General features: G+C 35.5%; 1 protein-coding gene across 1 annotated transcript in view; it reads left to right on the forward strand.

Annotated features, from left to right (window-relative positions):
- Positions 1-705: 705 nt before the first annotated feature.
- Positions 706-13,937, forward strand: part of PTPRD (protein tyrosine phosphatase receptor type D) — a 1,150,086-nt gene continuing 1,136,854 nt past the window's right edge. The window contains exons 1-2 of the mRNA XM_039729799.1: positions 706-827; positions 1,395-1,502. The gene's annotated coding sequence lies outside the window, so the exon portion shown is untranslated. The remainder of the gene's footprint in view (positions 828-1,394; positions 1,503-13,937) is intronic.

Here is a 13,937-nt window from a genome sequence, read left to right on the forward strand (position 1 = left end):
TTTCATATAAGGTATGTAAAAAACATTTGTGCATTGTTGTGGGGAGGCAAATGATTGAAAATGTTCCTCTTGGAAGACGGTGTTGACCGGAGTTAGAAATACCTTTGTAAATTAAATCTCGATGGGATCTATTTCTGGAAAAATCTTAATTAAAAATAGCGCAAACACAAAACTGTATCCTTAACTAAAACGAAAATCCCCTCCCCCCACCCCGTCTGTTCTCAGACCGTGTAGTGTTATCAGTGGAACTGGAAACCTTGCAGAAATCACCCCAGCATTCTGCTCTGAAGAAGAGCGAACGTGGGGGGGGGACGACAAGGGGGAGAGGAGGGAGGGGAGGCGGCACCAAGGGGTCTCATTGCTGGGAGATACTTTGAGGGCAAAGTAAAAGTGCCCCCTCGGGAGCAGCGCTCCGCTTCTGTCGCCACCGCCGTCTCAGATGCTACAGTATCAGGCGGAGAAGAAAAGAAAGGAATTTGGAGTTGATACACACGCCGGAGCGGCAGTAAAAAGATATAAGATATCGACACGCTCAGCTGCATCTTGTTAAAAGCTTCCTGCGGGTTGGCAGAATGAAATCTTTATTTAAAATACACAAACTACCGTCAGGGGAGGAACGGAAGGGAAAACACTAAAAGGGCCAAACGCAGAGTTTAACCCACCGGTATAAGCAAAAGAGGAGAAGAGATGAGATTGGTTTGGGGCGAACGGAAGAGAGGGGGAGGGTGCCTTCTTTGCAGCCCAGCCACAGAAGCCACCTGGGGACTCGGTGTCTGCACTCAGCTTTGGAGACTTTCTCTTTGATGGTGATAATGATAGTTGCTCTGGTACGGGAAAGAGACTTGCGAATACCAGAAGCAGAATGTGTGCTCACATTTGGGTGTGAATGATAGGAAAACGTGCCTCGCCACCACATCCACAGCAGCTCTCTCTTAAGTAGTGGTAACATTATTTTATTATCGCCCGCCGGTGGCTTTAAAGGTGCATTATTTTAATGCATTATTAATTGTTTTCTCAGGGCCAGAGGAAGGTGGAGATTTGGCGTATTATTATTAATAGCGAGGAGCTCGCTCTTGTCGTACGCGCCGGGGAGCGCGGTGGGAGGAGGCAGCGCCGGGGAGGAGGGCGCGGAGCGCGCCCCGGCACCGGGCTGCCTGCGCGGCTGCGGCGCCAGCGCGCGGGGCTCGGAATTTTAAGGCGCAGGAGCCCCAGGAAAGCCTTTTTATTTATTTATGTATTTTAAATCACTGTTTAAAAAAAAAAATTCTTTGGAAGAATGACTTGTCGGTGTCAGCACTGAAAACAGGGTTGCCCCCCAGGAGCTATCGGCAGCGGAGCTGGATCCCATCAAAACAGAACTGCCTGATGTGGCATGTGCTTCTCTCTCTTTGCAGTTCCTTCTGGGCCTGTGTGGACTAGGGGCACAACGCGGCGCCTGACTGGCAGGAGGGGAAAGCGGAGACTCCTTCAGGTTTCCAAAGAGGTCCGAGTGGACAGCATTAGTAAGTAAATTCTCTGTGCTTGCTTACTGTCCCTATGTTCTCGGCTTGTCCAGACCTTTTCTTAGCATTCACACACATACATATGCGCACACACACACACATCTTTAAATATGTATATATACATTTGTGTGTATATATGTGTATGTGCATGCATTTCTGTTTTCAGGTTACTGTTGTGGTCAGAGAGAAACTTGGCTGTGGTAACTTGGAACTGTTTTTAGTGGGAAGGTGCATTAAGTGGTTTTTGCAGGGTTTTTTATGAGTGAAGAAAATTGAAGATGAATACTTGTTTAAAGAAACTGAGAGTAGCAAGTATTGTGTAATGTCATACTTCAGTGCAGGTGTAGGTATGTGGTAGAATAGAGACAAAATCTAAACAAAGAGATACTCCCTCAGGAGGGGTCTGCAGAATGGTCTGATTTGCGAAGCAATGGCAGGTGACAGGACATTCAGTTTACTATAAAATGTGCCTGAGTTATAGATACTAAGGATATTTTTGTCCACATTCAATTGTAAGCATTTTTAGTCCATGTCTCTGAAGTTCTTAAATTTTTCATCAAGTTTTATATATATAAAATGTATGTGTATTTATTTTTTCTTCTGATGAGGATGACAATTCTATACAACAGCTTTGCTTTCTAAGGGCTTTTATGAGGCATATTCAAAAGTACTGATGACACTGTTTCTGATAGGTGAGAACTACTGAGGGGAAACAAAAAGATAAACTCATTTAAAAGGGTGTCATGAGCAGTGGAACTGAGGTTTGCTGGCTGAGCTGTAGAGTTAACAGAAGGTATGAAGATCATATATATGTATGTCATGAAGTGTCTGCTGTTAGATGTTGTTCAGCACTAAATATATCTGCATCTGGGAAAGAGAACTTTTGCAGGCATTATTTCTCTTGGGACAGTGGACCCGTTATTGACATTTGCTGCTTTTCTGCTAAAGGAAACAGCTAGTATTAGTAGTTGAGGGTTAACTGTTTCCTAGGTAGAGAAAAGAAATAACAGTGAAAGGTATGGCAATGAAAACATTTGCTCATGTTTGCTAATATCTAAATAAAACCTCAGTGTTATGTCAGTAGAAATACAGTTGAGTCAGGTGTTTTTGAATGTACTGGAAGGAATCAATAGCATCTCAGCATTTTTTGTCTATTCTGGCCAAATGGACTTGGATTTAAATTCTTCATGTGTTGTATCTATTGTAGGGACAAGGTGGATTTGAATTAGAATAAATTAAAATTATGTCTTTACAAATTCTTGGCAAATACAGGTTATTTTACAGTACAAATTCAGAATAATAAGTGGCTACTGTAAAGAAACAATACAACTCAGATATCTTTTATATTATGTCTTTACTGTTCACCTAATCAGAACAAACTAGTGCTGTTAGAAATCATTAAACATGAACTTACAAATGCATTTTATTAAACTTAGAAATGTGCAATTCATCTTGCACTTTCAGGTGTAATTTAAAATCAGTCACAACTAATAAATGTCACTAGGAGTGAAAGTTTATCAGGGTCAAATCAAATGCATTTCTTCCTAAAGTAAAGAAAGTAGTTTTTGTCACAACAGTAACGAAAACTAGCAAAATTTACTTAGGAAATTAATGTGACATAAGCAGGAAAGACTAAATCTGCAGTAGCAGATGGATGACATTCAGAGTTGCTTTCAGGTATTCATAATCTTAGAGCTAGGAAGGAATTACAAAGCAAAGGGTACAAGTTCTTAGACAGTGAATCAGGGTGACTTTCATATTGCATTGAATTAGTTGTTTGGTAATTACCATTTATGACAGAAAAAATACCCCATGAACTCATGAACTCTTAATTAAAAGGATAACACATTTTCTGACTTAGTAAGGAATTCTACTGATAGTGTTTTAGTACTAGGAATTTACCTTTCAGTTAAAAAAAGTGCTTTTTACTCACTTACTAAAAATTACTTAGTAACATTTGACATGGCTCATTGCTGTATTGTACTCCCTGTGGACATCACATTAAAATAATATATCCAGCTAATTTGCATGAACTGTTTTGAGACTGCATGCAGTGAGGTGTATTAGGCTAAGCTTTCAGTTCTGCTAGGTGGCCTTAAACATGCAGCAATGTTGAATGTCTAACAGTGTGTCTGTTAAAAAAAAAAAAAAAAAAAGACTAACCAGACAGGAACTATGTTGTCTAGTTTATCCCTAATCTCTATGTACTCAATGCCTTTATTAGTTTGGAGCACAGTCTTCATAATTTGTCTTTGGGATTTTCTTTAATCTAGGATATGCTGTGGCAATATTTTAGAGTCTATATGGAAAATTACTCAAAACATACTCCACTTTTGCTGTAATTGCTAGTGTGGGAAATGACCTGCGCCAAATCATGGCAATTAAATGTGATAAATATTGTACTTTATTATATATTCAGGTACAATTTTGAGTTGTTGGCACATGCTAATGTCAAATCGGGTCAATCTGATTCAGGAGAAACAAGAGAGGACTTTAAAAACGCCTATTGCTGTGCAGATATATAACTGATATAACAAAGTCCCATATGTCAGCAATAATTTGGTTTATTATGCAGTTGTTCTTGTTATTCAGATCAGATAATGGTCTGATGAAATATATAAGTAGTCTACAGGGAATCAATGATTAATTCTTCTGACATGTGCATATTTAAGATTTCTTACTAATAAAATCCTAAATACCTGCATTAGTTTTCAGAAGCCAAAGCCAACAAACATTGTCAATGCTAATCACTTAATATACTGAGCTCCCACCAAACTTTGTGGTGATAAGGTGTGATGAAAAAATTACGCCGATGTTTCCTTCTTTGTTCTTTGCTAAATGTGGCTTTGCTGAAGAAACTGACAGTACACAAACAAACATAATGCTTGATAGCACAAACTTTTGAAATGGGGAATGTGATAAATATCAAATAATACACTGATGCTTTAATCAACTTGGTTTGTCTGTGCTCTTTTAAGAACTTACGAAGCATTGATAACTTTTGTGTATTTATGGGTGATAATTCTACAGACTTAAAGTACTATAACTAGTTGGAGAAACAAAGGTATTGTTGGCTTAATGGGAAAACAAGTGAGTTCAGCACATAGAAAAAGGTTACTGATACATTTCATCAGTCCAAAGCTTGTTTAGTACAAAAACAGATTGGTACCTGAATCTCACATAATTAGGGTAAGCTCTATTGATTTACTATTGCTTTAAAGACCTTGTAACCAGCACATATAAATTTAACAGTGACATTTATATGGATGTTCTATAATTTAGGGTTTTGGATTTTAACTGTACTCATAGGTTTTTCATCCTTCATTAGTAGCCATAAGGATTCTATGGAAATTGGCTAAGGAGGAGGAGATGTTCAGAGTGTTCTTTAAAACAGAAAAAAAAAATTAAAGTGAAAAGGCCGTAGAAAGAGCTCAGATTCAAAAGTACTTGAGCTGGAGAATGCTTGTATATGTGGCATTTCGGTTTTTTTCCCAAACATAAATTATAAGGTCATTAGTTCTAGAAGTTTCCTAAAAAGCTTTTATGTTACCCCTGTTTCTTGTAGGCTTTCCACCTTGAAGTTTTGCAGCTATAATCCTAGCAAATTTGACAAAGTTGGCAAGGGACCTTTTGTCACAGTGATAACATAATGATAGAAATGGGGTCACAAAGTATTGACAAGAAGTGTAGTTAGACAATAAGGTTTTGGACATTCTTGATTGTGATAAAAAAATATTTAGTAGCAAACACAAATTCTAGTAGGAAATAGGCAGTAGGTGTGAATTAATTCTCAAATGAGAATTAAATATATTTGGTAATAATGACTATGAGAAGGAGACCGGCACAAGAAATGCATATTGGGAGATTTTTTAATTATTCTTAATGCTTTTAGATGCAGTTTGATTTTCAGTTTATCTGTTCTAGTATCTTCTTTGGTAAGATCCAGGACAAAACAATAACAGAACAGCTAGTAATAAATAGAAAATTGCTGCAAATTTACTACTTTTATGGTCACTATGAAGGCTGAATTACTCATCTATTTTCATTTGTTGTCAATAGTTGCAGAAATAATCCTATTTATTTTACATTTCTATTCTGTTAAATATGCTTTATTAAAAGAAGACTGTTGTGCAAGAAATTGTATTCTTCGCATTCTTTATTTCTGTATGGGCAACTTTGTAACCACTTCTAAAAAGTGGGGTTTTTCTTGTCAATATATAAACTGAAGATCTAGTTGAATAAAATTTTAACTGATTAGATACTGCAGAATCTGGTTTATAAAATCAATTATAAAATTTCTGCCAGCAACAATGTGAAATTGATCAAAATACTAGTATGTTTTAAAGTTTTGCTGAATAAAGTCATGCTTTAAATGCCTTTAATGTGCTTTGAAATACTGTTATACTTTCCAAATTATGTACTTAGACTGTGTTTAAAGTACAGTTAAGATTTTGGAGATGTGTTTGGATAAAGAGAATTCTAGACGTGTATGTTCGCAATATGAAGAAGGCTCTTAGTAGTCTGATGATTTTCCTGAGAATGCTGTGGGGGATTTGTTTCAGCTGTAAGCAGCATGAGCTCATATAGTTGCTAATTAACAGATAGATACATATTACAGGCCCAGTACTCTGCTTTATCAAAATATTTGGTTTAGAAAAATGTTTTTCTACATCAGGCAGTCCCATGTTTGTGTTTCATGCCATTGTGAAAAGCTGCTTAAAGTGAATTTTTCGTATATTTCAGGATGGCTTCTCAAACGGTAAGGTGATGTTTTGGTGCATATGGTACATTCTGCTTTTCTTTTGAATTTAAAAATATAAGAGCCGTACACAATGGCATTCAGGAAATCACTCTCCAGGATGCTGCTTTTTATTTGGTTTTAGATTACCTAACCCATTTGCAAAATGTGTGTTACACTGCCCAGCAGTGAAATGTTAAATGCATATGCTTTTTGTTTGCAGTGAAAAGGTGGGTTTAAGGGAAACTGCTTCAGCTGGGTGACTGTCTGTAAACATAAAGGAGGACTCATGGGCTTAATGGGAACTGGGATTATTTAGCTCTTCTAGTTATCACGGAAACTCTGTGGGTAAGGCGAGCTCACATTTCCAGAGTGGTCCTCGCAGCTGGTGAGCTTCTCATAGGTGACAGCTCAATTGCTTTACGATGATGATTGATTTAAGGTGACCAACCTGAATAAAGGTCCTCTGGTGGCAGCTGGTTGGAAGTGTACACCAATCTGTCTTCTGAGAACAGTAATTCTTAAGGGTACTGCAGCAGAAGTAACTGCATAAGAACAATTGTATCTACTCTAGTCTGAAAGTGGAGTGATTTTTAGACTCTCATGCAGCAGTTTAACAGTCAATGTGGGAGTATGTCAGGCAAAGTAAGTTTGCTCTAGCTTTGACGCATTCTTTCTTTGTCTCACCCCTACACACTTAAAATGTAGCCTTCATTGTGGTGCAAGGCATAAAGTCTCACCAGACCCTGTACTCCATAAACCAGCATTTAAAGTAGTTTGGTGTTCTCCTCACTCTGCTTGTTCTTTTAGTCACAAAAGTTTTTCTTCTTCTTTCTTCTTTAGTTTAAAAAAATTAAAAAGTTCTCCATATTGTAACTAACTGTACTTAGATCTAACCCAGAATATTAATTTTTAGTATATGAATTTTGAATTTTTGTTTTCTAAGCAGGATTTAAATAAGAATATTTATTTTACAAATTGTTAATCTGTTTTGAAGGACTTAATTTTAACCTTAAAGGCTAGTTCTGTATTCAATATCTGATGAAGCGCAACATACTTTGAATTCTTGCACATAAGTATATGGGAGAGCAGTGATGTAACTCTTACTCAGGTAATTACAGAGTTACTGGCAGTAACAAGAAGATAAACTAAAACTATGTGTGACTTGTCCTTCATTTGGGTAAAATGACATAAGGATATCCATCCCAACAATTTAACAATCAGAAAAAAATCTTACAGAGTGGTGCATGATCTTAGTTTTGAAAGATTTTATTTTAAATTAAAAGGAATATGCTGTGATGTTATGAGGCAAAGCTCAAAGTATCAGCAGTTCTCAATGGAATGGGTTCAAAGAGAATGCATGTGCATTGTCTATGTCTTAGCATGAGTTGCTTTCCCTTACTTACTGCAACTGAGGTTTGCCAGATGGCGTTCTCAGGCTTCTTCAGAGAGACAGAAAACCATAAACAGTTTTGTCTTTATTGGAAAACATAATAGTATAAAATTACAGCTGATACTTTTCTCCATCTAGGTTTTCCTGAAGGAAGTGTGTGGTTTTTTGACCATTAATTTTTGTGCATTTTGGCCATGATATAAAAAAATGTTACCAGACTTATGCATTAGTAGTACAAACCAACTCCTAAACTGTCATGTAGCTAGGACATTAAAGTTCATAACAAAAGAAATCAGACTTGAAATATGTTTTGATGAGACCTTGAAACCTAAAAAATTCGTATGATGGGAGGAATGTGCTGGGAGAGGTTTGATCAATATTGAATCATTATTACTGACATATCCTACATTTTTAAGTAGAAGTATTTAAGAATATACCAAGCATTTCTCCTTGAGAGAAAATTTGGCTAACTTTTTTATATGTTTGTAAATTTCTGGAAATTGTAGGTATGGATTAGTCATAAAAGTGAGTTTCAAATAATTAATTGCCTATAAACTTTAGTATAATTTGTGTGCATACAATTCATAGAAATATTCCTAATGAAAAGTCGTATTAATCATGGATATTTCTTCACAAACAGAAATCTGCCCAGCAAAGCTCATTAATTTCAAATTTGACATCAGTAGTTTTGGTCTGGCATCATTAGCATGCCAAATGGAGTACTTAACAAAAAATAAGGAAAAAAGTAGAACTGTCGCATTAATGTAGTGATAACCTGTGTTCCCCATTGAATAATTTAGCTAATTCTTCAGTTTCATACGCAAATACTCTGTGAAATTTTCCTTTCTCCCTATGAATAAAAGATATACTAAAGGCTTTTTACACAATTTGTCCTAATCTTCCTTTTTTTTTTTTTTTTCTTTTTTTTTTTTTTCCCTGAAACTGCTGGGCAGCTAGACTTGAAAAGCTGCAAAAATTCATTTGCCTGTTTTTTCAGTGTGTAGACTTTAGAGTGGGTTGATTTGACTTTTCTTCTTCCATGTACATCCAGTGTCCTCTGACAATTCATTGAAGCAACAATCAGTCAGTGAGGTTGGAAATTCTTTTGTCAAATGCATCAGCTAGAAAGTGTACCATGGACAGCAAAGCTTCAGGAGCTGCCAAAAGGTATGAAGGTCACTATACCTGGGTAACCAGATACTCTTAACTATGCTACCCATATCTATGAAAGTCTTCTGCAAAATTAAGTTTCTCAGTGATAATTGGATCAACAGCACGCAATAATTGTTACTTGGAAAAAAAGAGAAATAATTCAGAAGGGAAGTATTTCAAATTAATATATTCTTCATTTGTAGAACAAAGTGCAGTGTGCTTCCTGTGTAGTTTGTTTTCATTTCCTCAATCTAATGGAGAAAAGAAGCAAAGTAGTAAAAAAATGTTAGCTGCTGGAGGTGATTTGATGGAATAAAATGGTCAGGAGATGTGGTTTGTGTTTTTTGATTTTTAAGAAATTATTATTATTTTTATTATTTTGTGTTCTTGTTGTTATTCTTTTTTTCTGTGCAATCTGTACTAAGGAAAAAAAATCTGGAATTAAAAAATTTCCTGAGCAGCTTCATACAGGTTGTGCTCTCTTGACCTAATCAAAATGCATGATTTGTCCTACTTTAAAATCTCTTTCATTTGGAAACCCTCAATAGGTTTTTGTTTGTTTCTTTCTTTTCTATTCTAGGATTATTAGAGAAAAGTGATCTTTGTATTTGGCTTAACAATAATAATTGTGCTGCAGCATCTATTTTTCATCAGCAGCTTTAGGTTTCCACAGGTTTCTATATGTGTGGAAATGCAGTCCCTGGATATTTCTATTGTCATATTCTACATTAACTAATAAATAAAAATATCCAAATGTATTTCTGCTCAGAATCATCCTCTTTCTTACCAGCATAGAAGCCAGCCTTTTCCACTCTCCCATCTTCCCATTTTTTTCTACCTTTCCTTTGCAGAAGGCTGTAGCACAGGTAGTGTCTAATTATTTTTAAATTAGCTCATAATTTGGATTTCTGCTCTCTCTTACTGATCCTAAGCATAGTGACCCTTCTTGGATAAGAATTTGTTCTTAAGGGTGATGTCCTCAACCTACTTTGTGTTTTCCAGAACTGATGAAAATGGGAAAGAGCTTACGTAAATTTCAGATGTTTCCTAGTTGAGAGATAAAGAAGTAACTGAGAGAGTTCTGCTAAAGAATCCATAAAATGGACATTTATGAATTTTGGTATGAGTTTAGGTGTGTTAGTGTCTTTGAGTATCACTGAAGTGCAGTTACACAATTATGTCTCTTTTTCCCCCTCCACTGCTCTGACAGGTCTTGGTTGGCTTGAGAACTGAATGGGGAAAGAGAAGAAAATCCATGAATGTGCCTGTCTTGTTAATTTTATCAATTGTCAATGCTGAAGAAATTAAAGGCATGAATTGTGACATTTATTTAACCAAGCATTTCTTGGTTACTTAAATTAGGCTTTGTAAAAAAAATAAAATTGCAATTTATGTTTCACTGTATATTAAAAAAACCAATTTTTTAAAGGAAGCATGATGAGGAAGGAAAGGAAGCGAGGGTAGAACATGGATAACAGAAATGGAATAAATCCTCAGCAACAGTCATGTGATTCAGCTCTCTGGTGCAGTGTCAAGTCAGATGACACTGTCTTTAACCACTGGGTTCGAGTTTTAGTTGCCTAACCATAGGTGACTTGTGCCTTTGAGATGCCCTCAGGTGGTTGCTCAGTGCTAGGCTAGTGTTCTCTGTAATAAATTCAGCAAGTCCCATACAGGTATTTCAGAAACCAAAGGACATACAATTGGATGTTCATTTGCATTCAGGGTTATGAATTGTGCACGTCTATATTCTGATGTTGTATCTAGAATTTTGCCTTTCCTCCTTGCCTTTCCCAAAGGCAAGGATTTTTTCATGTTATGCTAATTATATCTGATGCTAACAGAGCTCCCTTAATCAACACTTGTGCTTAGCTATCAGCATAATTAGATTAATTATATTTTGGAGACATCCTAGAAATCCTATCATGCATGTATGAATCTGTGCGTGTTGAAAGTGACATCCTTGTCTTCATATTCAGAAACAAGCGTGTATGTTGGTTTTGTTTGCTTGTTTTGTTACAATTTTTTCTCTTTTTGTTGATGATTTACAAATTGATCAAGTCCAAAATCTTATGTTGCTAACTACAGTCCATCCACAGAATCAACTTGTGTGCTTTCCTGCTCTGACACTATGCTGGTGCCTCTGAGACTAATGTGATGAACTGTGTAATGTCACACTGTCTTTTTTTTATTTGCTACTTTGGTAGGTCACCTTTTCCTGATTTTGGAAAGAAAGATGGACCTAGGGATCAGTGTAATATAATTATACCGAGGTGAGGTGTATTTTCTGTTTTTGTATTATTGACATTTTGACCATTATGCAACCAGCAAAGATTACTGACAGTAATATTTTCTTTTGAGGTCAGGGTTATTGATTTTGGGGTAGAAGCAGAGTTGATAGGATAAATCTTACAGTGATAGTACTATTTGTATCTAAGTTTTGATGGCATTTGGTTTGGACAGAAAGTTTGGGATATGAGAATCTGCATTTACTAAAGACACTGGGATATTATGCTCATTAAATGATTGTTGAAAAGACATTTAAGTGTTCAGCTTAATAAGATAATTCAATCTATCAAGGCTTTATAAAGGCAATAGTATAGATCTTGTTTGTGAGCCAGAAAAATTTTCCATAATCAGCAGATGATTTTCAGAAGTTATCCTTATAATCACAAAGAATAGAGAAGCTTCATAAGCAGAAAAAAGCATCTAAGAAAAACTTTATATTTTTTCATCTAATTTCATGAAAATATATATCCCTCATCCTTGTAGTGTGGAATTCCAGTTTATGCAAACTGTAGCATCTGTCTGTGGTGATTCGCTGGCTGTCTGCTCTTTAATAACTTGGGGAAACGAAACAAAAAGAAAATTAAATAAAATATGTTAATTTGATATTTTCATGACTTAACTTCAGTATTTCCAAAAGTATTATATTTTGTTCTCATTTATATCTGAATCAAATAAAAGTTGCAAGGCAGATATAACTTGGCGGATAATAAGGAAGATGTATAATAATCATACATTAATAATTATTGTTAATAATAATAATAATAATGGTTATACCTTATGGTTGACAGGAAGACCACACTGTTAATTTCAGAGGAAGTAGATTTTATTTTCTTGCTTAGCATTCAAGGATAAAATACAGAAACAGAGTAAACAATATAGTACTTTTTTTGTTTGCATTGCTATTAAGTTGTAGGTTTAGCATTGTTAGGAGGGAACTAAGATGTTACTTGTAAAATATATTCATGTGTGATGCTGAAGAGGAAAAAGATAACATACAAGCATAATTTGATTTTTTATCCAGTATAGCCCTGTAGGAATGATAACTTGTAAAATCTGAAAACAAGGTGTTTAAAAATTCATATAGGTGTCTATTCCCTTTTGCAGGGGAAAAAATCCAAAACTAAACCCACAAAAACCCAAGTGTGACTGACATGTTCAGGCATTATTGGTACAATACCTGAAGTTTTAATTGAATTGTATTACCCTGTGCATCTCCAAATATCCCGATAGCACTTGCCCATAGAGCTACTGTGTATTTCAAGCTGTAGATAAGAGCGAAGTTGTAGAGACTACCAGATAGGTACTCTTTATGAAGATTATCTTTATGAAGCAAAGATGACCAATCAAGAATAGCATGGTGCTGCTAGATTTATACTGCTTCTAACAAGAGTTACTTTGTGCCTGCCATTAATAAAGGTCTCACATGGAAGGCAGTGGACAGGAATCTGGAGGAATGGCGCAATTTCTTTCCTTCCCCTCTGGGACTGGGATTTAAGTCTTTGTAACTCTCCCCTCAGAGGTAGTTCCAGGAGGCCTTTTCTTGCCCTTAGAAATTTTGCAATTCGTATTAAACTATAGATTGATTATAAAAACACAAATTAATAAGGTTGGTATATCCACATAGCCACAGGCAAATTTTATTCACAAAACTGCAATAAAAAAGGAAATTACTGTAATGTACACTGTGTGTGAATTCATGGTGAAACAGAATTTCCCCAAAATATCAAATTGGAATATTAATTCAACTTTAGAAAACTCTTGTAAGTGAGATATAATTGTATGTTTATTTTTCAATTATGATTGTAATTATTGTATTTCAAAGCAAACATCTTTAGAGTGTTAGAACTAGTGAAAATATGAAGGAAATCTCCATTATTCTAATTATGCATATTTCAAAATGCAACTGTTCAAAATATAAGCCATTCCAGTAAGATGATATTATATTAAGTACTAATTGTTCTTTTTTTTTTTAAGTATATTTTCATGCTGATCAGCAGGTTTCTTTTTATTCAGAGAAGGCTATAACATGATTTTTATATATGCTTCTGAGGAAAGACTGACACATAGTATGCTTCTCATCCTCCTTCCACTATGAAATTATTGGAAAGATTTCAAAAATTGGAAATTAAAGTATGTTCACTAGAAAAGCATAGATCATTATTAAATATAGCAGCATGTTACATAAGTCAAACAGTTGCAGTGGAAGCACAGATGATATATAAAATAAGAAGAGCTAGCAATACTCATGTCCGAAGGTACAGTTGTACATGAAAATATGAATGTCACAGAATAATGGCCTCCATGTTAATCTGAGTACAGGTGGGCCCAGCTGGCATTGTTAATAAAGAGTACTTTTTTTGTGTGCTTCTTTTATGCAAGTTCATAACTAACTAGAAAATGTAATTAGTCAGACAAAGTTGACACAATTTGGGTGAGTGATTTCTTCCTTTTCACAGTGGTTTATGTGTTGTCGAGTCTGTAAACAGAGCAGAATCTATTAGCTACTGTTTTTTGTTTAACATCTTGAAGATGACAGTATGGTTGTAGTTATATTGTAAATTGCAAATTGTTTTGTTTTCTGGCAGCATCTCGTATTACTCCAAACTCTGTTGCCTGGCTTGCTAACGTAGACTTAGTTATTTGACCAGATGTCTCAAGAATTAACACCTTTTTGTGATTTGGTAAGTTAAGCAAAAGTTTACTGTACATTCACGTTCTTACAGAAACTTACAATATTACATTGAGTTCTGTTTTGACCTGAAATAGGCTAGAGATGACCTGAAAGATCATTAAGTCCAAACATCAGCCAAGTATCACCACCATTAGGCCATGTCCTCAAGGGCCATATCAGTATGGGTTTTTC

This window comes from Passer montanus, unplaced genomic scaffold (assembly GCF_014805655.1).
Source record: "Passer montanus isolate IOZ18808 unplaced genomic scaffold, ASM1480565v1 scaffold7, whole genome shotgun sequence".
Classification (NCBI taxonomy): domain Eukaryota; kingdom Metazoa; phylum Chordata; class Aves; order Passeriformes; family Passeridae; genus Passer; species Passer montanus.